This window comes from Mauremys mutica, chromosome 6 (genome assembly GCF_020497125.1).
Source record: "Mauremys mutica isolate MM-2020 ecotype Southern chromosome 6, ASM2049712v1, whole genome shotgun sequence".
Classification (NCBI taxonomy): domain Eukaryota; kingdom Metazoa; phylum Chordata; order Testudines; family Geoemydidae; genus Mauremys; species Mauremys mutica.
Window position 1 is genome coordinate 112,312,214 of NC_059077.1, and position 26,882 is coordinate 112,339,095.

At 43.5% G+C, this 26,882-nt stretch overlaps 2 long non-coding RNA genes across 2 annotated transcripts; one reads left to right on the forward strand and one right to left on the reverse strand.

Annotated features, from left to right (window-relative positions):
* Nucleotides 1–547: 547 nt before the first annotated feature.
* Nucleotides 548–24,849, forward strand: LOC123372304. The gene is made up of 4 exons (XR_006580203.1): nt 548–639; nt 12,473–12,528; nt 23,970–24,196; nt 24,691–24,849. It is a non-coding gene; the product is annotated as an uncharacterized LOC123372304 (long non-coding RNA).
* Nucleotides 11,891–25,492, reverse strand: LOC123372305. Its single transcript, XR_006580204.1, has 4 exons — nt 25,390–25,492; nt 24,670–24,863; nt 14,788–14,932; nt 11,891–12,244 (listed from the first exon to the last, which is right to left on the reverse strand). It is a non-coding gene; the product is annotated as an uncharacterized LOC123372305 (long non-coding RNA).
* Nucleotides 25,493–26,882: the final 1,390 nt, after the last annotated feature.

Sequence of the window (26,882 nt, forward strand, 5' to 3'; positions counted from 1 at the left end):
GTATAAAAAGAGAGATTAGGTTGCACGCTATTTGGACATTCCTATTTACCTTGATTGGCAACATAAGATATTCTGTCAAATTAAAATATATACAAAGAAATTTTAATGCACACAGTGATGAATTGTGGAACTAGCTGCACACGGTATTGAGCTTAATAAAGGTTCAGAAGACGAGATCTTTAAGGCCATTTTCATAGTGGACTGCACCAAACCTCCATGTACATATGCATGTGCATCTTTTGTCATGCAATCACATGCCTACACAAAAAATGATAGCATTTGAATGTGCAAAATCCATTGGCACTTGATTAGATATGAGATTTGTACATACAAAGTCTATTTTGCATCCAGGTGGTTGGAACAATTTTGTGCCAAAAACTATGCACAAGGGTAACTGCTCAGTCAGAAATAGATGCACACACAGAAAGAGACTATGTATTGGAAAATTGAAATGTATTGAAAACCTGTATAAGGAGAGCACTTTTCATTATACTAGTTAGGATAAGTGTTACTAAATGTACAAGATTTACCAGTCTTCTTGTTTCAGGTCATAAAATACACAGCTGGAATTTAAGAAATAAGGCCCTCAAGATCAGGCCCCAAGTATTTCCTCTTGATGTTTTAGTGTTGGACATTCAGGTAAGTGCATTAATGAAGTGGGGGTTGCAGGGGAAGAAATGCCACCTTTCTCTGATACATTCAGTACTTGTCATTACCACATACAGAATACACAGCTAATGCATATGGACCAGAATATTTATGTTCCTCTATTCATAGAATCATAGAATCTCAGGGTTGGAAGGGACCTCAGGAGGTCATCTAGCCCAACCCCCTGCTCAAAGCAGGACCAAACCCAACTAAGTCATCCCAGCCAGGGCTTTGTCAAGCCTGACCTTAAAAACCTCTAAGGAAGGAGATTCCACTACCTCCCTAGGTAACCCATTCACACCTTCACAGGTCCCTTGATTTCACTCGTTAGCTCTTCTAACCTGGCATTTTAACCACTATACTCTTTTAGGTTTCTTTAAAAACCTTTTAATTTCTCTGATGACTTTTACTGTCTATAAAACTAACATTGCATCAGGAATAGTTTCCTTAATGCAGTGTCTGTAACCATGGCTGTACAGTTTTATAATATACAATATTTTAATGCTACTAAAAATGCATTATTTTCCAAGCTCGGGAAGTGGCATAATTCCAAGAAATACAGGGCCCATTCCTGTATAATTGAACTCAATAGCCATAAATAAATAAAATTAAATTAAACAAACCACGATGGACTTCAGTGGCTCAGAATAAGGCCCATATTCAGTAATATTCTTACCCTTTAATGTTCTTTGCAACTTCCAATGAATTTTTCACATTTGGAAGTGGATTGTTCTTGCTATTCCTGCCTCAATTAAAAGGGCTAGATTGCTTATGCACTTTAGGCTGTGCCTTAAGTCCAAGTGCAGTCAACCCCTGTGATTGCAGGGTAGTGCTACTCCCTCTCATACCCACTCGCAGCTTCTGTTCATAGTTGGGGTGCAGTGCCACAACCTTGCACATCTTGCGCATGCTGCTGAAGGACATGGAGTTTATGTCCTTGTGTAGAAGGACATTAGAAATACAAGGATTTCAGTAATAAACTGTGTCCTATCAGTTCATACTAACTTCCAGGGTAAGAGTCCTACTGACAGTAACACATACACAGACAGTCTGTCACGGGCAGTGATTCAGGAGATCTAGTCAAAGCAAGCAAATGAAATTAATAAAAATAACTGTACCATATTCTATTACAAACATGAGGTCATTGAGTGAGAGACGGCAGGGGAGGCCCTTTGAGACCAAAGAGTTAAAGGGAGCCTGGGGTGCTTTGCACAGATGAGGAGAATACAGTTGAACCCTTATTCAAAATGTTTCAGTCTTACAAAATTTCATGCCTGGCACAGTACGGAGGTGGGGCTATTTATAAAGAATTTTGAGAGCCATTATTAAGTACCCAGAATAGTAATAAACACAGCTCTATCTGGGTCTAAATGAGAGTGCATCAAGTGTATGGCTCCTATCCTTGAAAAGGACAATAGATTTAACAAAACAATAGCTATTACAGATTAATACGCACAAGCAGTTTTGTAAATCAGATTTTACAGCTAAAAACGAAGTTAAGGAACTGATTATCAGGGAGATGCCTTAATCATGTGCAAAAACACGCGGAGACTAATAGTCATTAAGGAGGATGTGTTGTGATGTATACTTTTTTTTGCCATTGTTGATGCTTCTTTCCAAATGCTGGAGCAAACAGGATATCCTTCAGGCAGTGGGTATTACCTAATGCATCTTCTGCCAGTGTTTTGAGACCCAATTTTACTTCTTGAGACTTTGTCTGCTGAATTCATTGCCTCATACGCTTTTAGCTAACAGAGGACACACATCATTCCCCATACTCTCAGCCTACAGGCGTGGAATTGGCAGAGCTCGTCCAACAATCCAAAGTCTATCCAGCATAGACTCTGGTTTGCTAAGAATGCTTTTTCACAGTCCACTTGATGGGCAATGATGCACAATTTCACAATCTAAATCAAACAAACTCACAAGGGAAGGCTAGTTGGTGTAATCAGGCAAAAAATTGGTCAGTTTCTCACTTGGTTCTTGTCTCTCTTGCCTGAGCAAGTGTTTCATACACCACGTTTTAAAAAAAAAAATATTGCCCACCAAAAAACTCAGGACTTTACAAAGAGGATCTTCATCTTGGCCAGGTGTTTTGTAGTGAATCATAAAGGTCATTTACCACTGCAACATCATAAAGTGCAAATTGTCTTTTTGGATTCTCAGTACATCAAACAGATTTCTGGATCTGCTTGTTCTTTTGGCCATCACTAAGCAACAGCTGCACCTGCAAGGATAAAAAACTCTGGGAATGCACATAATGCAAATACCATGCTGCATTGTTGGCTATTTAATTCCTCATTATTCTCCTACTTGTGTTTTATGGTTTTCTTTCACTCTTACTGCATTCCCCTTTTAGTTATATGTCCCTGTTTTACCAGGGCTTTTGAGAGGTTCCCCTTTAATTGCTTCCAATAGTTTGAGTCTATATACAATTGCCCACATCGCAGATGGTTGCCACACAATTATCCTCAGCAAGGAAGGCTCCCACATCTGCAGCTCTGCAGTTGCAGTATGCAGAGAGCTATTTTAATTGTGAACATAAGGAAATGGAGTACTCTTATCTACTAGTGGGCTAAGGCAACTTTTTCCTCTATGATACGGTGCTGTCTGGCTGCAGATTTGTTGTGCTTCTTATGGTGGTGTGTTTCTGCTTAATATTTTATTCCATGCCGTTTTATGTTGTCTTTCAGTTTTTCCCTTCCCAGTGGAGGTTCAATAGTCTCACCACCAGGTACAGTGTCTTGTGGAAGTAAATCTTGGCAAGTGCACAGGTGCAAGCTTAATGCTTTTAAAAATTAGACCTCAAGAGCCTACTCCACATCAACATCCAGCACTGCAAAGGTTCTCAGAGTACACTACTAGGGTAGACTTCAAATGACATTGTTATAGTGCAACAGAACCTATCCTTCTGTCTTACTCAAGGAGGAGAGGAAGATGTGCCAGTGGTTAGGGCACTAGCTTGTGGCACCAGAGAACACAAGGTCAATTTCCTGCTCTGCCAGGCTTCCTGTGAGACCTTGGGCAAGTTACTCAGTCTCTCTGTGAGACACTACCCTGCTTGAAAGGTGTTCAGATAGAATACTAGGTAATTAGGATGGATCAAACACCAAACTTCCTTGGCCACTGAAGTTTGAATGATAAACCTAATAAGATTTAAAAAAAAATCCTGTGCCTTTCCTGCTTCTGGTTTCTCTGATGCAACAGTTTGGATTCGGCTTTTTCCACTAGCAAGTATACAAGTGTCACAGAGTTTCTTCCATTTTGAAAGATTCCAGCAATCAGAGATATTGTCTGAATTGGGAGCTGGCAGGAACCCATATAAAGACTTTCCATAACTGTTTTTATGTTTTGTTTAAGTGCGACAGCTGTGTACAAACATATTGACAATCACTGCACTATAACGGAGTGTAATGCAGGGACTAACACCGTGTGTACCTCCTGGTGCTGTGTGTGTTACTAAAGTCCTTTTTCCACTCCTGGCATCTCCTGTAGGTTGTTAACCTTGGTCGGAGTGAGGTGGGGGGGAGAAGTCTTCAGTAGTGTGGCTTTCTGGTCACAATCAAAATTAATGCCTTCTGGGTTCATCAGGGTCTTCAGGCTTGGCTGTGGGCTCTTTAAGCTTTTCACTTGGGCTTTCCACTTCTTCTTGGGGTTTAGACTACTTCACTGGTGGGAGAACACTTGCCCGCAAACTACTCCAGGTTCCAACCCAGGGACCCTAAAAGCAGCCGCCATGTACTACTCAGCTTTTGTCTTCAGCAGCTATTTCCCTGGGCTTCTTCCCACCTGGCCCCTTTTATCTTCACTCCTTACCTCAGAGTTAAAGTTCTCAGCGCTAGCACACTTGGACTCTCCCCTGCCCCAGCTCCAGACAGAACCAAACTCTAGTTATCCCTCAAGCTCCCGCGGCTAGAGAGGAGCACCATTCCTTGATCCTCTGGGCCCAGCCAGGAACTGACCTGCGAAGGCCCTTTTAACTGAGCCTGCTGGGCTCTTGATTGGTTGCTTCCATGCAGCCTTACGTTAGCAGCTTTTCAGTGGCTGTAGTAGGACTAGAGGGCCTCCACAAAGGGGTTGGCACACACCATTCACAACAAGCTGTTAGAGTGTTTATATGCAATTGAGCTACTGTAGGGGTCATTTGCCTTCTGTGCCTGATCTGAAGTTCATCTCACGTATTTGAGTAGAATAAGTTGCATTCGTTGGGTGGTGTGTTCAAACAGTCACCGTTTTGGCCAATTTTCTCCTTAAAGCCACCCGTTACCGGAGCATTTCCACCCGAAGACAGATACATGGAGTGCACCTAAAGGTGGGAGCAGCAGATTTATTATGCATAAGTGTTTCACTCTCTGATATAGGGTATCCAAAATTAGTTCCAATGTTGAAAAGAAACTGATCTTGACAATGCAGCAAAGTATTTCCCCAGTGTTGAAATCCTACATTTCTTTTTAAACTTCCTAGAAACCATACCTGCATACACGCCTCTGGATAATGGAAAATAATAAATCAGGTCACAAATCTCAAGCAAGTACTATTTTTCTATGCTTCTAATTAGCTTTTGAAGATGTACAGAAAGACAAAGCCCACGGTGTGAATCTTTAAATTTGCTGTAAGTTGAGTATGCCTCTCAAAGTGGCTTTCTCAGTTCATAATCTTCACAGTGTTGCAAGGCTGCCATACTTCTGAACAAATAAATGATACCGATGTTATTCTTAACCTAACATACATGCTCTTATTATCGTATCATGCCATTCTGAAACTATGCATTGGTGTTTGAAATATTTTACATTTCATGAATCAGCTTCAATATGTATGGACAATTTAGTAGTTATGAAGTGTTTCCTTGTCAAATGGAACATGCAAGATTGTGAGGAGTCATTTACTTTATTTTTACTAATCATTCATTAGTATTTTGTGCTGTATATTCGTCAAAATGTATTTTTCCCCTTTGCATATTCATGCAGTTGATTCATAACTTCTTCCTTTTTTTAAATTCTTTAGATGTTTTACTAACATTTTTTCACTCACTGTGTTAGGGGAAATTGGTTCTTTTGTTGCAAATATGCTTGCTTATAGTGAAATCTTTTCTGATTCTTTTGTTCTTACCATGCAGAAGTGTTCCTCATAATAAATTAATTTTTCATTTAGTTATTAGAGTTCATTCTTCATTTTGTTTAAGTAAAAGTTGGAACAGGATAAGAAACCAAAGACTGCCTTCAATAATATAATAAGAAAATGTGTTACGAATACAAATGCTTATTTAAAAAAAAATGTGACCAAGAATCCTTTGCATTTTGTAAATTGTAAGAAAAAGGTTGCATAGTGATTGGTGATAAAAGACCAATATTCTAGAGAAATATACCCATGTGCACAAACAATGGTAAGATAGAATTAATCAGACCATAGGGAGTTACAGGGCAGTGTGCAGTAGGACACTTTTGTTACTGATTAACTTTGAACATCAAGCAGATATAAGGGAAACTGTTCACTTAACTCATGGACTCTGGTGGGAAAAAAAATATCCAAACGCACCGACCATCAAGCTCACAAACTTATTGCTGTGTGGAAGAACTACAGCCTAATGTTTTTCCTGAAGAGCAAATTCTATTCTTCCTTGAAGATTTATTCAGCTTCTTAATATACCCAAACCAGACAGAAGAACAGAAAGTAGTTTGAGAATAAAACTCACCAGGCCAAATCCTTCTGTTACATTCACACATGTCTGAAGTTGCTCCACCAGAGTCAAATCTAGCAACTTTGAGTGCATTGGTGAAACTAAGAATTTGGCTCAAATGGAAGACTACAAGCAACAATTCTGTGCAGCAAACACCATTATTTGTAGTAGAGTCAGAATTATGAGATGAAAGAGGAATATTAGGTCACCCAGTCCCATTGCCCTGCCAATACAAAAGGTTTCCTACAGTATATATTCCAGGATTTTGTCCACCGTCTCAAGGAACAGGGCTTCCATTCATTCACATGTGATAGGTTCCTGCTGCTGTTGAAATTGTGTCCCTGAAAGTAACACTGACAGAAAACCAGCACACCATGAGTTCTGCCTGCCAACATGAGAAAGCTAGTAAGGCAGCGAACACCACATAATCTAAGACCAAAGAGAACTATTTCATGACATGACGCAAAAAGGTAGATCCTTGGTCCTATATTAGATTTATTGTTATGTCATTAGAGATATCCCATCTAATTTCACCACTCTCTTACTCCTTGACATTTGAGTGTTATCTTTGTTCATTATTTTCTGAGTAGTGGGCTTTGTATTAAATTGTGCTAAGATGAGACAAGGACCTTACTGCCCTCAAGGACTTTGTAACTAAAAGCCTACATACTTCACATTGCATAGAGCCTAGAGAAAGAGAGCTCCATTCCATTTGAGACAGTAAAATGCCTCTGCCTCTCTGATGTATAGGGGAAGGATGCCCATGGCAACATCCTTCAGTGGCTGCAGCATACTGCCCCTACACATTAATCCTATTTAACTGGCTTGTGGCTCAATAACCTACGTCCTCAAGACCCTGTGGATTCAAGCCTGTTTAGGGGGCAGGGAGGGAACAATATCATATATAATAACAATTATATTACCAAGACTGTTCTCCATTTTACCTCTGTAACTGTTTGAATGATAGCACTGCTCATTATCAGTGTGTCTTTCAACACATGCAGCCTGCTGACCATCACATTAGCTCAACAGGATTTTTCCTCTTAATGGGAAATCCTTAGTCTTGCTGAAGAGATCAGAAAAGCACGCAGCTTCTACTGTAGTGTCCGAGATTGTGACAGATGTGTTTATTTCTGTGCTTGTTTCATTCAGTGGAGAGATGCTACCATCAATAGGATTTCTGCTAGTGGATACATGCTGTATTACCAACATCCTTTTGTCAATCTCTGCAAACACCTTCTCCAATACAAGTATTTTATAATCCTACCTCTACCAATAAATAGAACATGTGGGTCAGGAAATCATTAAGGAAAGGTTAGCACAGATGTGAAGGCACTAAAAAGCACTATAATGATAAGCAGAACTGAATGGTTTGCAAAAAACGAAAAAAAGAGTCCATCAGTTCGGATGAATATTATGAACAAATATATTTGACGACATTGGGACTGGCTCATGAACCACTCTGTAGAAAAGGGGTCTACATTTATCACACTTATCAAAGAAATCATCAACTCGAACTTAGACAACACTTTTTAGAGAGATGGATTTTTCACAAGAGCATTGCTGCATTTCACTAACAACATTTGTTATTCTACATCCAAACCAGCTTCTGGGCACAAACCCATGTCCTCTCTCATGATATGCAAAAGTTAGGGTGATCATCACTGCATTTTCATGTGTGGTTTTTCTGGACACGTTACAAAAGGTGTACAGAAGTCATTGGTTAACCCATGTACTGAGATGGCAGGGAAAGCAAATCAAATTATGAATTCACAGCAGTTAGGATATAGGTTAGAAAAGTAGCTAAAAAATGTGTAAATCACAAAGAGTTCATCTATCACTTATTGTAGTGATGTGAGACTCACCCCTGTGGTGCCTCCTGCTGGTCTCTAAGGGAATTAGCTTCCGGCCTCCAGAGCACCCTCTGTCGGCGGGTGTCTCGCTACCGCTGGGCCCCCATGTCCCTCCTCGACCCCGGTGCCCCTTTCCACTGGGGTGCTGCCCCCTGGCAGTAACCCCACAGTCTCTAGGTCTCCCCCTTCCAGGGAAACCCCCACCCCCTATCCCCACCTCGCCTCAGTATATGGCTACTGCCCAGTCCCCATCTAGCCCCCGTTCACTGGGCAAGACTGCAGTATATAAGCCACTCATCACAGGCAAGGGGGGTTTGGACCTGCTGCCTCTGTCTACCCTTGGGCTGCCACCTGAAACCCCTATTCAGCCTTATACTAGGCCTGCAGCCTGGGGAGTTTCCAGGCCAGAGCTCCCCAGCTCCTCTGGCCTTCCCCCAGCCCTGCTTCACCTCAGGTACACTCCCCAGCAGCCAGGCCCCTCCCTCACAAGAAAGAGAGAGAGTCTGTCTGCTCCTCGCCCACTGCCCTCTTATAAGGGCCAGCCGGGCCCTGACTGGGGTGTGGCCACAGCTAGGGCTGCTTTCCCAATCAGCCTGGGCTGCTTGCCTCCAGCCACAGCCCTCTCCTGGGCTGTTTTAAACCCTTTATGACAGGAGTGGGTGACCACCCCACTACACTCATGCAAATAATTCTCATGTCATATTGTTCACTTTCATCTACAGATCATTCTTCTTGGGCTGGATCCACCAAGAGACATTAGTATTATAGCATTCAGTGTTGCACCACCTACATTTCAGGTGTCATGTCACTGAGTGGAAAACACAGTCCTGATTTACCTGCCTAGATGCCTTATACAATGCATGGCAAAAATTAGTCACCTAAAAATAGGATTCATAAAAGCAAGCAAATTGAGTAGTATTGTATTAAGTTAGATGGAATAAACAGTCCAAAAGTGTTAACAAAGCCCAGTCACCATCCAACATTAAACAAGTTCTTGCGTTTTGTATACAGCGACCTCAGCCTGCTTAGTATTATGGGAAACACACCATGAGCAATCCTTTTAAACCTTTCATTAAAGATACATAAAAAGAAGGAAACACAGTTAAAACATTTGAAAAGTAAAGTAAAAATGAAAGCCTTACTTAATACAACATTTCTTGTTCCCTTTCCCTTTAGCTGAAGAGAGTTTTACAAGGAAAAACACTCTTGTTTGTCAGTCTCCCAAATGGTATCAAAGATGGTAATATCAGTCCCTTTGGGTAAAAGAGAAGAGGTTACTTGTGATGGGCTGAAGCTGTTGTTAGTCTGATCCCAGGTCATCTCAGGTGGTGTTTGGGATTCATCTGGAACTGGTAGTGGTGATGACGTCCTCTGGTTCGCTGTCTCTGGCCTGGTTAGGCCAGCTTTTAGGATTAGGATGAAGGTGGTCTGGAGTCCCAGCAAATGATGGGCTGGCAGCCATGATAGTGACACTTGTTTTAGTAGCTTCCATCTGTTCCATCTTTTCCCAAAAAAGATGGAAAGGACCCAAAAAGGGAGTGATAGCTGGAATAGCACATCCCCTTATCATTTGTCCAGTAGATAGGCTTTATATGTATTCATTTAGTTTATTAATTTCTAGTTCCACATTTCACCAAGCACAATTTCAACAGAGTCCTTGAGCTATGTCAGTAGGCCTTTTTGTTTAGATTATGTCAGTCTCCCGTTTATACCTTTTCTCGTCAACATTTCTTATAGATTGTGACACTTTATGAACTTTCACATACTTTACATTTCAGTTTACAATTACAGTAAATTTGTAGACCCAATTATCACAACCATGGGGAGCCACTTAAGCTTGCCAATGGAGGAGAAGGGAGTGGCCTAAGCCCTGTCCTTCATGGAGGTAGGTGCCTAAATCCAGGCTGGAGAAAGAAACCACTCTCTGCCTGGGGTCTTCAGCCATGAACCTCCTCTTGGAGTTAGACTTCAAAAGTATTTTTGTAAAAGAAACACTAGAGGAAGAGATGATAGAGCATTTGTCCTCAGTTTCCATCTTTTAGCCCAGTGGTTAGCAAAATGAAGACCCAAGTTCAATTTCCCCCTCTGACTGATGCAGAGAAGAGATTTGTACTTGGGTCTTCACCATCCCAAGTGTGAGCCCTAACCTGTGTAGTATTGGTATTCTGGTACACGTTTCTCTCCATCTCTCCTGTCAAAGCAGTTCCATTTTTGTATAAAAATACTTGAATAGGGATTGAACCACAGAAGGTGTGAGCATAACTCTATAGATATTGATTAAGGCCCACACTCGGGTTGTAGAAAACCAAGTGAAGTCCCCCTACTTCTCTGTTTAATTTACACATACAGCTTCAGCAGGACAGACTGATAAAGAGCTGTCTCAAAATGTCACGTACCCAGGGGTTAAGGAACTCTCCTTGGAGACAAGAGGCTCAAATTCAAATCCCAACTCTACATCAGGCAGAGGGGGGAACTGAACCCGTGTCCTCTGTGACCCAGGTGAGTGTGCTAACCACTGGGCTAAAAGTTATAGAGGAGACAGCTTTTCCTTTGGCCATTTTGTGTGAAGTTAGCATGGTCTGAGAATGCTTACCAACTGGGGAAGACAGAATGCCTAGTTTGAGAATCCTGGTGGAGCTTGAGCATAAGACAAGCACATAAGCACCAAATGTAAGGTGGCCATGCACATGCTCATTGGCAGAAATTAGGCACACAGGGGACTTGAACAGTTAGACAGCAGCTCAGCAAAGGTTGAGGATCACAGGAGCACCTAAATCCATTGGCTGGAGACAGGTAAAAAGATTTGTTCCATTGAGAAGGTTATAGTGACGATAACATTTTCTTACATACATTTAGTTGACTAATTTTGTTTGGAATTGGCACGTCGGTGCTTTTAAGTATGAAGCTGGAGAACAGCCAATTTGATTATGGGATTTGGAACCCAAAGGTGGAACAATGGCAATTTGTTCTCAGAATTACAGGATAAGCAATCGGTAAACCATTCAATTAGACCAAATTGAGTTGGGTTCAGCTTCTAGCTTATTTCTGATTAAATATTCTTTCACATGTGGAGAAGAAGTGTTTGGTTTTGTTTTTAAAAATAACTGAAACTGCAATCTCTTGGACATTCTTTTCTTAAATTTGTAGCTGGTCCCTTGTCAAACCAGGCATATTTTTCCATCCCTGAACAACCTGCAGATACTGTATATTGAACCTTTTTGTTATTTCTTAAAATCTCTGATGTCCCTTATCCCCTATGAGAAGCTGCAGCCTTTTCTGTTATTAACTTGAGTCTTCACATTTACTGCATTCTTTCTTATCACCCGGCTTCTGAGAAAAAGCTTTAGATATTGAAAACTGTTATTGTACAGATTCCCAGCTTCCAGTAATGCCACAGGAGTACCCCAGAATATTGTCATATCAACTCCTGGGGCTTGGGTTAAGAGTTTATAAAATCTATTACATTTTAATGTTGATAAACTTTTTTTTTAATCCAAACCATTTTTTGCCATAGTTATTCTTTGCATAAGTATTAATAGAAAATGGGTTATTTTCTATTATGTTTGACTTTTACTTTTGCAACTTTATAAGTTCTTCATTCATGCAAACGTTTTTATATTCATGTCTGAAATATGTAACTTCTCGTACATCCATTGCTGGCAATTCCTGGTTGTCAAACACAAACCCCAGATTCTGGGATAAAGTGGAGTGTTATGCATTTGTAAAGAGTTAACATGCTTTTGTTTGAGGAAGTGGTGTTATCTAGAGGTCGGTGCAGAGGGGCTGGAAGTCAAAGCTCCTGGGATCATTAAGAATGCTACTTTTCTATTGTGTGACCTTGGTCAAATCACATTCAGTCATCAACAAGCCTGAGAATATACTTCCTCTCTCATATAGTATTGTGAGGTTAAATTAGCATCAGGAAAGAGCTTTGAGATCTTTTCAGATCTCTACATTTTTTTTCCCTCTAGGGAAAAATGCTTTAGAGCAGATGGGGTTTTTGGCTACATCACACTTGGACATGAGCAACCAATGAAATGTCAAGACCCAGCAGTGGACTGGAGACCTACAAGATAGGAAAGGTAGAGTTTAAAAAATCATTTAAAAACAAGCCAGAGAAAAGGCCCACAATAAGTAAAGTTTTATCACTGAGCAGGAACATTCGGGGTGATCACAGGGCCAACATTTTGCCTTTTTTACTGGTGCAAAGTTTGCAAACGTTTCCCTAGTGTACATGTATAGTTTAGAAAGCAAAATAGTATATTTTGCATAACTCTGAGTTCTGTTCCAGCAGAAGCCCAGTTACACTGGAACATCGGGGGTGATGGAGTCATGACTGAAATGCATTAGGTGAGTTTAATGGGAAAAATTCCATACCATGTGTCTAGCTTACATACATGCTATGATCATTGATTAATCCCTCATTCTTCTGAACATTAAATTCACTCAAGAAGCATAAAGCCAGGTTATAAACTCTTCATAGTTGGAACTGCAAGTTTTATAGTGCCTAACACAATAGGCCTTTAATCCTGATTGGGCTCTAAAATAAGAAACAATTGCTACTAGAACTAAACCTGTCTTGATTTTATTTTTATGGAGCACCGAAATGCTGAAACTGGCTAAGCATTTTTTGTTGTGTTTATCTCAAAGATAGTGTCAATAAAATATAAATAAAGCTAGGAACCAAAGGCTGTGTTCACTCCAGGGAAATCATATTACAAGTCTCTTCCTAAAGTAAAATTTAATGGGTAGGTTATTATAACTCCCTCAAAAGGCATTTACAGGAGACATATTGACAGAGCCTTAGCTATATAGAAAGTGACAGGCAGAAGCAATGTGAGACTTTCCATCAGCTATATTGTGAGATGTTAGGGACAGAGTGCTAGGAAATTACTTCACCAAGGCCGTATGTGGAAGAATTCTCAAAATAAGTCCAGTGAGAAGGGTTTTTTGTTTGTGTTTTTTGTATTTAAACTCGCATCTAATTGTCCATTTACTGCCATTATTCTACTTGTCTCCAGTAGAGAACTGATGGTCATCAGAAAGAAATCTTCCCCAGTTACCCATGAATGATATCCTCAGTGTTAATAAATTCACTCCCTGATTAGATGCGAGTTTAAATTGGTGTAGCTTCATGTTAGTAAATATTAACTCTTTTAAACCTTTTCTTTCTGTATATTTGATTCATTTATATATTAGCTATTCCTTAGAATCTTTATGATATTAACAAAGAGCATGTTCAATTCTAAGGCTCAGAACACTTGACTGATAAATACCCCTACTCAGGAGTTCTGTGTGTTAGACTATCTAATAATCAGTGAGACCCCTGTCTATTAACTCCAGATAGTCTGAGAAACCATCCCCTTTATATAATGCTTACATAAGCATATATAAACCTGTGAAACTGATAAGAGATGATTGTTACAGCAGATAGGGAAGAAAGACCCACTGAAAGACATTCTCTTGAAGAATTGTTAGACCTCTCAGCTGTAAATAACTATGCCTTCACACATAATTCAGGCAACCTGAGAATGTACAGACATGACATCAGAACATGTTTCTTTTGACAAAGAGGGTGTTCTTTGTTTAAAAAACCCCAATATAATGAAACTGTTGTTGGAACTTAGGGAATCAAACTGGGCATCCTTCCAGTTACACTGAAGAGACACTGACCTTCAATCTTACAAAAGGGTTGTGATGTATCTAGTCTTTCTGTATAGTGCTGTACTATTCTGATTGATAATCTGATTCATAATTCCAATTGAGCCCGCTGTTCAACAATCTTGAGTAGGTATTAACTCAGACACGCAACATCCACTAACTTCAGAGCTTCACTGACTTACAGCAGATGACGATCTGGCTCAAGGGTTAAAGAGAAATGATAACCCAGCCATATTACACATCCTGCATGTTTCCATAGAGTGAAATTCTGTGCTGTGTCTGAGACAGCACAGAACTCACAGCCCTGGGAGAGGAGGGGTACCTTAACCCCTTAGGTCACCTTAGGCCTTTTCAGCCTCTCGATCTCAGGCTGCGCCAGGGGCTAGAGGGGCATAACTAAGGCTCTCTCCATACATTGAGCTGAGGGTGTGATTCCCAGCTCAGACATAGCCACGCTAGCTCTGCTAGAGGTAGCATGCTAAAAACAGCAGTGTAGCCAGGATAGCATCTTGGGCTAGCCATCTGTTTATGTACCTAGGGGGCCCATATGGGTACATACTCCACCCATGCTGCCCTGGCTATATTGCTATTTTTAGCCTGTTAGCTTGAGCAGAGCTAGCGCGGGTATGTCTATGGGAGGTGGGAATCACACCTGCAGCGCCAAGTGTAAACATCGCCTATTTCACTTACAGCAGCCGCCCTGGATGACCTATGGCCGCAGAGCTGCTCAGAATCTTTACAGCGCTGTGAGTTGTAGCCCTGAGACCAATCCCTAAGCCAGGGCTTGAGGGGGGGTGTCTTCTGGGGACAACCTTATGGAGGTCATCCACAGTGCCTGCTCCAGGAGAAGCCCCGCCCAGGCAGAACCACTGCCCTTTACCCTGTTCAAGTTCTGTTGCATGATATATAATAGCCAGAGCAGAGGTACCCTACTTCCAGATCACTTACCGATTTTAAGTCCAGAATGGATCCCTGAAGCTTAACCTCAGTAATACAGCCTTAGGATCGGGGTAGTCAATTACGTTTTTGTCAAGGTCCAAATTTCTTGGTCAAGATATAGTCAACATCCAGACTCCAGAGGAACATTTCCCCACTGAAATAACAATAATGAAAATAATTAGACTACCATGTATTGGGGCATAAGTTTTCGTGGGTGAATACCCACTTCGTCACATGCATCCGATGAAGTGGGTATTCACCCATGAAAGCTTATGCTCCAATACATCTGTTAGTCTATAAGGTGCCGCAGGACTTTCTGTCACTTTTTACAGATCCAGACTAATACGGCTACCCCTCTGATACTCGATAATAATTAGGGTTGCCAACTTTCTGCTCACACAAAACTGAACACTGCTGCCCTGCCCCTTGCCCCGCCCCTTCTCCGAGACCCTGCCCTTTGCCCCCGCTCACTCCATCCCCCCTCCCTCTGGCGCTCACTCTCCCCACCCTCACTCATTTTAACCGGGCTGGGGCAGGGAGTGAGAGTGCAGGAGGGGGTGAGGGTTCTGGCTGCAGGAGCGGGCTCTGGAGTGGTGCCAGGGATGTGGGGTTTGGAGTGCACCAGGGGGCTTCGGGCTGGGCAGGGGCTTGGGGTAGGGGGATGTGCAAGGGCTCTGGCTGGGGGTGCAGACTATGTGGGAGGGCTGGGGATGAGGGGGTTTGAGGTGCAGGAGGGAGATCTGGGCTGGGGCCAAGGGGTTTGGAGGGCAGGAGGGGAATCAGGGTTGGGCAGGGGGTTGGGGTGCAGGGGTGTGTGTGGGCTCTGATGTGGGTGCCTACTCTGATGTGGGGCTTAGGTGAGGGGTTTGAGGTGCAGGAGGGTGCTCCAGGCTGGACCTGAGGGGTTTGGAGTGCGGGAGGGGGATCAGGGCCGGGCAGAGGGTTGGGGCATGGGAGTCGGGTCAGGGGTGCAGGATCCTGGCAGCGCTTACCTCAGGCAGTTGCCGGAAGCAGCGGAATGTACCCCCTCCGGCTCCTACGCATAGCCATGGCCAGATGGCTCCGCGCGCTGGCCTGTCTGCAGGCGCTGCCCCTGCAGCTTCCATTGGCCTTGGTTCCTGGCCAATGGGAACGGCAGAGCCGGCATTTGGGGTGAGGGCAGTGCACAGAGCTCCCAGGCGGCCCCTACAGCTAGGAGCCAGAGGGGGGACATGCCGCTGCTTCCGGGAGCTGCGTGGCATACAGAGTCACAGTTGGCAGGGAGCCTGCCTTAGCCCTGCTGCACATTTTCAATGGCCCGGTCAACTGATGCTAACTGGAGCTGCCAGGGTCTCTTTTCAACCAGATGTTTCAGTCGAAAACCGGACACCTGGCAACCGTAATAATAAGCAGTAAACAAAAAAAATTTTTTTTGTCTGTTCAAAAGCATCTGGCAGTCTGGATTTGGCCTGTGATCCATCTATTGACTATCCGTGCCCTTATTCTTCACCCACTAATTGCTGCAGTCAATGGTACTATTCTCCCCTACTACTCTAATAAAATTAGAGCAAGCTGAAATATTGAAGAAGAAAAGTCATCTGAAAATTTTCTAAATTGTTAAGTTGTTTCCCTTTCACGGGATTCAAAACAGAATACTTTGGATTTTCCAAATTTTCAAATTCCTCCCCCTCACTGGGTGCAATAAAATTATTTTCCTTTTGCCACTAACTCCTACAAAGTTGAAGTTTGAGAAGTTACAGAGCAGCAAAGGAAGAAGAATGAAAAAAGCCCAAGACATAATTCATTCTATTGCACTGAGTAGCAAAAAAGGAACAAAGGAAAATGGGGAAGAAAAGGAAGAGACGACAAAATACTTCTTAAATTATATTAAAAAATTTAGAATGGGGGGGGTTGGACAATGGTGTATTTTTTAAATATAAAAACAGCTTTTTTCTAACATATTTAATTTTGGGGAAAAAACATTTTTCATCAAAAAAGTTTTGGGAGAAAAAAAAACCCACTTAGCCATAGCAACCATGAATTGAGCACAGTATGTTCTGGCTGAAATATAATATATCTTTTAGTAAGACAGCCCGTTTTCATTTAAAGTCTTCAAATGATGGAAAATCCATCACATCTCTTGTTAAACTATGCCAGCAATTAATTGCCCTTATAGTTAATAAGCAGCATGTTCATTTCACTTTGAATTTTTCAAACTTTATCTTACAACCATTGAGCTTGTTGTGCTATTGTCTGCTAGATTAAAGAGCCCTTAAATATCAGGTATCTTCTTGTATTAGTAATTAGGCCACGATCAAGTTGCTCTTAACCTTTTCCTTGATAAGCTAAATACTTTTATGGGCACGCACTTTACAATATAAATGGTGTAATTTTATTTCATTTCCTTTAGATTCACTTTGCTTGCTCTCTGGAGCAGGGAGGACATACTGCTAAAATGCCCTACCACCTGCGCTCACAAGATTGGATGAGGAAAGAGAAATAGCTTTCTCCCCCTGCTTGCAGTTCTGCCTTACTGAATAATTTGCATTTTAATCATTTTAAAGATTACAACCAGTGGCATTTAAACATCTTTAACAGTATGAGCACTTCTACTGTATTTGTGCTAGCAAATTCCCGAGGGCTGGTCCACACTAGCACTTTAAATCGAATTTAGCAGCGTTAAATCGAATTAAGCGTGCACCCGTCCACACCAGGAAGCCATTTAATTCAACTTTAGTTCGACTTCAGTACTCCACCTCGACAAGGGGAGTAGCGCTAAATTCGACATGGCTATGTCGAATTAGGCTAGGTGTGGATGCGAATCGATCTTAATAGCTCCGGGAGCTATCCCAGAGTGCAACACTCTGCTGACGCTCTGGACGCCAGTCCGAGCTTGGATGCTCTGACCAGCCACACAGTCAATGCCCCTGGAAAATTTGAATTCCTTTTCCTGTCTGGACAGTTTGAATCCCATGTCCTGGTTGCTCATCGGGGCGAGCTCAGCAGCACCGGCAACGATGCAGAGTTCTCCACCAGAGGAGTCCAGGCAATCTCACACTACAAAGAGGTCCCCAGCATGGACTGACCGGGAAGTCTCGGATCTGATTGCTGTGTGGGGCGATGAGTCTGTGCTTTCGGAGCTGCGCTCCAGCAAACGGAATGCAAAGACCTTCGAGAAGGTCTCCAAAGCCATGACAGACAGAGAATACAGCCGGGATACAATGCAGTGCCGCGTGAAAGTCAAGGAGCTGAGAGAAGGCTACCAGAAACTCAGAGCGGCAAACGGACGCTCCGGAGCCCAGCCCTAGACATGCCGCTTCTACGAGGCACTGCATGCCATTCTCGGTGGGTCTGCCACCACTGCCCCACCAGTGACCGTGGACTGAGAGGATGGGATACTGTCGACGGACTGTTCCTCGGAGATGTTCGCGTACGGGAAAGTTTAAGAGGACGAGGCAGTCGACAGCGCTTACAACACAGATTTCCCCGACACCCAGGATCTCTTCGTCACCGTCAATGAGATCCCCTACCAACACTCCCCACCCGTTACCACGGACCCTGATTCAGGAGAAGGATCAATAGGTAACTGCCTCAAACATGTTAACATTTATTTTTTAAATAAACTGGGAAAACAACTAGGCGAATACAAGGTCTATGTACAGGTGGATGGAACTGTCATCTTCCTCTGACATCTCCAGGAAGCTCTCCAGGAGGTAGTCGCCAAGCCTCTGCATGAGGTTCCTGGGCAGGGCTTGCTTATTGTGTGCCCCGAGGAAGCACACTTTTCCACGCAACGCTCTCAGCTGGAACTCGGGGACCAGCGCCTTCACGAGCATGGCAGCATAGGCCCCAGGGTTGTGTTGGCTTTCCTCCAGCATGCGCGCTCTCTCTCTCCGTGACACTCTCCTCAGTGTGATGTCGCGCGCAGACTCCTGCATGTAATTAGAGTAATTTGTCTACCATTAGTAATGGTTGTGCTTAACTGTTCCTTTGCATAACAAGAAGCGTCACTGTACAGCCACGTGTAGGAGGCTGCAGAGTGGGAGAATACAGGGATCTCTAACAGGGAACGGCCGCGAGGGGCTGCAACAGGGGCACCGATTCTGCTTTCATGTTTGCCTGCAGCAGGAGGACAGTGCTGTAGATGCAACTTAAAGCTGCAAAAAAAACTAGGCTTACCATGCCTGGCCGCTCCATGGATTCTTCTTTCCTGCCCCGCTTCTCTGGTCTGCAGTGCAATACCACAGGCAATGAAAGCGAACCCAGAGAACTCGAACTGTCCCCGAGTGAGTGCTCATGAGAGAGGTGCTGTGCTTGCTCTTGTTCACACACACTGAGTAGACTTTGCTTCTTTTTTGACCAAAAATATCTCTCTATGGAATTCACTCACTTTTTCCCGTCACACAGGTGCAACTGTATCCCTACCTGATCCAGGCGCCTTGTCGATGTTCTGCAGCACCGCAGGAAGGAGGACGGAGCTCGCCTTCACTGCATCTGCGACCGCCGCCCCCCGCCGCAAAGTTCAATCCCACCATCACCCAAAATGACTAGAGGAAGGGGCACCAGGTGCCATGAAAAATGTTACTGCACCACAGCAGAGTGCTAAACTTACAAAACGCTCTCAGTACCTTACTTTTGACAAGTCCTTCCCTTAATGTGCTGTTCATTATAAAAAGTTTTTATTTTTTGGTAATTTCTTTTCCCGTCAGGTTTCTTTGCAGAATACTTTCCGTGAAGGGGGGAGAATGGTTTGGGAATTGCATAGGACTTTCATCGTTAATAGTGGTACAGATATGGGGGCAAGATCAACAGCTGGTCACTCACAGAGGGCAGCCTCTAGTCACCCTGGTCAGTCTGTGGGGTGATTTTCATGTTCTGCTCATAGGCGGAAGGTGCCCTGCGCCAGGTATATTTGCTGGTGCGTCTCTCCACCGGCCATGCCTGGATCGTGCCCTGTCCCATGCGGGTCTCCCCCAGCCCAGTCAATTCCCTGCCTGGAGCAGGTACCAGCCCCCACCTGCCACCCCTCCCCCGGCGTGTCGTCTCACACACACCCCGCCGCGCCACGTCCCTGTCTCACAGTAGAGAGGCTACCCGCAGAAACGCTGTCTGCTGCCCCAGGGTCATTGAGCATGCCATCCACAAGTGGCAAGGCAGGTTGCCCTCACCCTGCCCTTCTATCGTAGCCCTGAGCCTCTACAATGCATCAAACCATCAGCCCCCATCCCACTACCCCCTACACCTCCTCCCCATTATCACACACCACTCACACCTTCCTATGCCCCCAACCCCCAGCCCAGAGCCTGCACCCAAACTCCGTCGCAAAGCCTGCACCCCTCACCCATTCCTGCACACGCATCTGTACCAGTCCTCACCACAGAGACCGCTGTACGAGCAGGAGCCTATCAGTCCTATAGTCTAGAAGCGGTCTCTACATCACTGCACACCCAACCCAGCACAGTCACCGTCCCTGTGTCAACCCTTTCACGCGAAGTCAGTAGTCCAGAGAAGGTTGTTGCTGAACAATGCTCTATTAACTTTATTTCTACACGTGTGTTGGAAGGGGGCAAATGGGGTGAACGGGATATGAAACTGTAGAGGAGAGTCAACAGAAACTGGGTAGAGAAACAGGGGCAGGTTTTGCTTCTCTATACACAAAGTTAATAGTCACAGGTTACCCTGCTCGCTGAGGAACCTGCCTTTCAAAGCCTCCCGGATGCACAGCGCTTCCCGCTGTGCTCTTCTAATCGCACGGGTGTCTGGCTGAGCGTAATCAGCAGCCAGACGATGTGCCTCAAGCTCCCATCCCGCCATAAACGTCTCCCCCTTGCTCTCACACAGATTGTGGAGCACACAGCAAGCTGCAATGACAATGGGGATATTGTTTTCGCTGAGATCCGAGCGAGTCAGTAAGCTCCTCCATCTCCCCTTCAGACGTCCGAAAGCACACTCCACCACCATTCTGCACTTGCTCAGCCGGTAGTTGAAGAGTTCCTTGTCAGTGTCCAAGGCGCCTGTATAGGGCTTCATGAGCCAGGGCATTAGCGGGTAGGCTGGGTCCCCGAGGATCACTGTAGGCATCTGCACATCCCCAACATTTATTTTGTAGTCTGTGAAGAAACTACCTTCCTGCAGGCGTCTAAACAGACCAGAGTTCTTGAACACACGCGCGTCATGAACCTTGCCCGGCCACCCGACGTTGATGTTGGTAAAACATCCCCTATGGTCCACGAGTGCTTGCAGCACCATGGAAAAGTAGCCCTTGCGGTTTATATACTGGCTGGCCTGGTGGGCCGGTCCCAGGATAGGGATGCGAGTCCCATCTATAGCCCCACCGCAGTTTGGGAATCCCATTGCGGCGAAGCCATCTATGACAACCTGTACGTTTCCCAGGGTCACCACCTTCGAGAGCAGGAGATCAACGATTGCGTTGGCTACTTGCATCACAGCAACCCCCACAGTAGATTTGCCCACACCAAAGTGGTTCGCTACTGAGCGGTAGCTGTCTGGCGTTGCAAGTTTCCAGAGGGCTATGGCCACTCGCTTCTGCACACTCAGGGCTGCTCGCATCCGGGTGTCCTTGCGCGTCAGAGCAGGGGACAGCAAGTCACACAGTTCAAGGAAAGTGCCCTTACGCATCCTGAAGTTTCGCAGCCACTGTGATTCATCCCAGACCTGCAGCACTATGCGGTCCCACCAGTCCGTGCTTGTTTCCCGGGCCCAGAATCGACGTCCCATAGCATGAACATGACCCATTGCCACCATGATCTCCACGGCGTGGCGTACCGTGCTTTCTGAGAGGTCTGTGCCACTCTGAGACTTCATGTCCTCACCACGCTGCCGTTGCCTTCTCGACCGAGTTCTCAACATCTCACTGTGGAAGAGGTGTTCGATAAGGTGCAAGGAGTTGACAACGGCCATTACTGCAGTGATGATCGCAGCGGGCTCCATGGTCGCAGTGGAGTGCTGTGGCGTCCGCGCTGTCACTTATAACAGGAAAAGTGCGCGAACGGATTTCCCGCCGGCGGGAGTGACGGTTGAATGATGACAGTTACCCAGAACCACCCTCGACACAGTTTCCCCCCCCCCCCCAGCATGCATTGGTGGGAAATCCCAGCATTCCGATGGGCGGCGGGGAGTGCGGGAACTGTGGGATAGCTTCCCACAGTGCACCGCTTCAAAAGTCGACGCTTCGCCCGTTACTGTGGACTCACACAGTCGAATTACTGTATTTATTGTGGATACACAACTTCGACTACATTAGGTCGATTCCAGAAATCCGAATTAAGATGAATCGAAATAGTCTTGTAGTGTAGACGTACCCTGAGTATCAGTATATTTTATTTTCCTCAGAGCCCATGAGTTCCTTTCTTCAAAGAAAGGGGCTACAAATAACATTTAATCTGTGTTATAGTGGCTTGGGTAGGAACCGAACCAGGTGAAAAAGTGGTACGTTCCAAGCTTCACCCACAATGTAAGTACCACCCACTTAACACAAGAGCTAGAGAGAAATGCAATACACAGTATCATATCATATTAGTTGAATTCAAGCCTTTCTTGGGGGAAACAACTACAGTTGTGTCAAACTTGGCAAGTTCCATCCTTGCAGGTTCTTTTTAACTAAGATGAGTTTCCATCCTCGCTATTTTTGGTTTGAGTAAATCTAGAGAAACCTATCCAGAACTGCCAATTTTTTCATGGTGGTGGCAACATGTAATCATGCAAACCTACCAAATGTCATAGGTTTTCCACATATGTTTCAGTGCAGGCTTTCTTGAAATTGGACCTGTGCTCACACAAATCATGAACATGACCCATATTTTGGGTTTCTAAGAAGCCCAGAAACCAAGGACATTTCACCTATTTGAGACTATTATGAAACTTAAAACACAGCTCTGGCTATACCCTCCACATTGAAAGTTAGAATCAGAATCACAGCTATCAGACTGACTGCTGCCATAAGTCAAGGGCAATAAACTTCCATTTACTTCAATAGCCAGATCCTTTGGTCTAGCAGAGCTGCTCCCACAGATCCTAGAATTGCCTGGGAACTGCACTACTCCCCTGTTCCCCTATTCCAGTCCAATCAGACTGTTATTTATCCAACACATTACCATGGTAACTAAGTACCTCACAATACCCAGCATAATGGGAGCTCCATTGAAAAAATGAATGAAAATCTCGAGGTGCACTATTTCTCCACTCAGCCGTGTGTCCTGGCCCACCACCACATGCTCCATTACTATGTATTGATCTCAGAAGCAGTGGCTTGCATTGCTCAGGCCCAGGCATGTGGATGATCATAAAATCCAGGCAGAGGGGGTGAAAAACATGCGTGGAGGGACCCCTACACACACATACACACACATTTCAGAGAGATAAGCAAGACCTTAGATATTTCTCAGCTGCACAGGTAAGATTTGCTTCTAACATTTCAGGTGGTCTTACTCTAACACTTAAAGCTTAGACTGTGCCACTCTTGCTCATGATGATCAGTACCTGGCTCCACAAAAAGTCTTGTTATGAAAAAGTCCTTTGGGCTACTTGTACAGTAGGGCACTAATCACTATCCATGCAACTGTGGCCAAATCTAGCCCATTTAGCACTTTAAGGGCTGGAAAATAAGCAGATTTCACTTTTTAAAGATGGCCTCAGAGGCAACCAGGGACACTGTCACCTTGACACATTTTATGCAATTATATCTGGAATATCCTGAGGCATTACCCCAACTTAAAGTGGGGCAAACTTAAATTGATATGGAAGCCTGGACTCTGAATAGCTTAACTTTGATGTGTTAAAGTCAGACCAACATAACTATTTGCTTTGTTTAGGAGCTGATTTGCTCCTAAATATTGTTGTTTCCATTTGGCATCAGCTGCTCTTTAAGGGTATTTGAGATCCTTCCTTTATGTCATCCACTGCTTTTGTTAAAAGAGAGTTTTGTGTATTTTAATCAGTCTTGGCAGAGCTGGAGGTGAAAACTCTCCTTCCCTGATATTCACTGTGTCATATACAGTATTTTCTTATCTAGGTATCATTGAACAGATGTAGAATAAGCATTCAGGACTTTCTGAAGAAGCATCCTTTGTAGCAAAGGGAGTTAGCTTTTGATGAAAGGCTAACAGGACAATATTCCCTCTTATTTTGCTTTGTTCTCATTCTTGTATTCAGTGACATTTTCCCTCACTGAACGCTCTTTTTGCTTTCTCTAGGAGATGTGGAGAAGATCAAGAAAAGCACTCTAAAATCATAACGACAGCAAAGAAATTTCAAGAGAGGATCAAAACTGGCTGAAAAAGAAGGCCTGTTTAAAAGAAAAGCAAACACCATCTCCAACCGAAAAGAAAGCATTTTATAGTAAAGAAAGATCCCACAAGAAAGCCACCAGTAAAAACTATCGTAAGAGACTGAGAAGATGTGAATTCTTGCAACTAGGAAGGTAAACAAAAAAGTAAAGAAAAACAAAATAATGAAACACTTCTATGGGGAAATACAAATATTGTACCCCACTGTGAGTGCAGCACAGAAAACTCAAGACTTTTAAGTGGACATTTCTCCCTTAAGGACTATGGTAGGAAGAAGAAAGTCTTATAAAGCTAGAAGGAATTTAAGCCTAGATTTTCAAATATGAGTGCATTAAGTTAGGCCCTGATCCTGCAATTGACTCCAGGTAACCCCTGTCCCTGATCAAAACCCCACTGACCTCAAGAGGTCTCCCCACAAGCACATAGGTCCCCCTGCATGGACACTGACCAAAGAACAATATCTCTTGCAGTTGCTTAGCAGAAACAGAGGGTGCACACTCCAAGCCATCCATTAGGGTAGCACAGATTGCTTTCCCTGCTTTCGGAGAGTGGGGAGCTGCTACACGGGCCAGGGCAGAGGGTGGTGAGGAGAGAGTCACAACCTTACCTTCTTCTTGTCCCTTTTCAGCTGATTTGGTGGCAACTGGCAACAAGGGATGAGCAGTTCTATTGAGCACAGACTGATGTTGTAACCAGCCCTCGATTGACCATACATGGTAGATGGAAAAGGCTCTTTCCTACAGCCCCTCTCCTTCCCAGTCAATCTGTCTCACAATGTATCAGCAATACAGAGACACGTATCTAAGATTACAAAAGATGCAGTTTAGATATAAGAGGTGAAATGGGCCAAGAATTTCACCAAAGACAGTTCATATGAGTTTATGTACATAGGTCCTAATCTTGTTCCTATTTAATAAAAATCAACCAATGGGAGTTTTGCTATTACCTTCAGCCGGGGCAAGACTGGGGCCCAGAGTCACGCTGTACAGTCAAAGGAGTATGGGGGAGAAGGGAAGAGCACATTTTCATTCCTTTATGTTACTTTATAGAGCTGGTCAGAAATGTTTCCTGACAAATATCTTTGGCTAGCTCTAGTGTATTCCACTGTTTGCATTACTAACACATAACATTAGGCATTATGACACATTTGGCAATGTAATACCCTATTGGCATCTATTTGCACAAGGGATCAGAGTTAATCTCAATTTCTTGACTCTTTACAAATAAATTCACAGCCTTGACATTTCACTAATGTAAATTTCCCCTTTAAAATGTCTAGATATTAAAACTGAAACAAATTATTTTAGATATTGCATCAAAAACACACCTGCGTTTATAGGATTTCCAACAGCCCTCCAAAAAACAGCTGAATAGATTTTTCTCCCGGTTTTCAGAATTTTTTTTTTCTATAGGCTGTCCACAAGCATGAGACTTTTCCAGTCCCCGAGGTAATTATAAGCCACTGGAAATAGAAACAGAGAATAGAAATATTATCTCAAACAAATTTAATAAAAAATAAAGCTAATGAAATAAGCATGTTCTGGCATTAACATATAAAAATTGAAAAGCCCAATGTGAACAGTGTGGTATACAGAAAAGTATCTAAGTTGCGTTTACTATTATGAGGAATTGATTCCAGCAAGAAATTGAACGAGAAACCAGCAAATCTAAAAGCAATGGTTCTAGGAAGTTAAGGGACTTTTTTTGTTGTCATTATCAGTCCTTTTTGTAGGCCATACGCTCTGGAAACCATACCAAATCAGGTACAGTCTGACCAATGCAGCCCTGCTCTTCCCATAATCCAGCTACTTCCTATAGCTCAAACAATTTATTCAACCCAGGTTAAACATTCATGTTTGCTGTATTATTTTAGAGATGAGCCTGGGTTGAAAAGTATGGAGACAATATTTATAAGGGTCAAAACTTCATAAAAGTTCAAGGAGTTATTGTTGTGGAGCTGGGGGGAGTCCCATCAAAAAGTTCAGACTCCCCAGAGTTCAAGCAGTGTTTCAGTTCTGGCTTATTTATACGGTGCTTGGTTTCGTTATGCATTAGCAGAATTACTGTGAATACGTTTGATAAAAGTGCAAAGCTGCTGATAGTAGATTTAGAATGGAAGTGGACGTGTTTAGAGTTTCATACATTGGCATTCGCTTTTAAAAAACAGAGGACAGAATGAATGTATTTCATTTTCAGATGCCCAAAGAAAACAAAGCTCACATGAATTATTTAATGTACATAGGCCTCATGTCCTAGTGGCTAGAGGAATGGAGTGGGAGTGAGGACACCTGGACTTCAGTCCAAGCTCCGTCACTGGCCTGCTGAGTGACCTCAGGCAAGTCAGTTCACCTCTGTGCCTCAGTTATCCCCATCTGCAAAATGGGGATAAGGATACTGTCCTCCTTCATGAAGTGTTTTGAGATCTCTTGATGAAAATGCTGTGCAAGATATAGGTGGTATCATGTGAAGTTTATATTTGGGAAGTTCTAAAAATGCAGCTTTTTTTCAAATCTGGGTTTATAAAAAAAAGTCTGAAAAATATTAACACTTGAAAAGTAATTTCTAAAAAAAAAAAAGCCCCCCTCACAAACTACATTCTGAGAACTCAAATACAGCTACATTAATCCCCCACCCCTGCCAAAATCAAATACATGGAATCTAGAAAGGTAAGTCCATGAGAAGCCTCAAAAAAGTCTACACAAGTTATTCCAAGTTCACTTTGCGCATGCTGCAAGACCACACTACTGCAGGGTCTGTTCGTAGAGGTAAGGTGTATTGATCCCTTCCACTTCAGCACAGGAAGGGAAGCAGGCACCACAG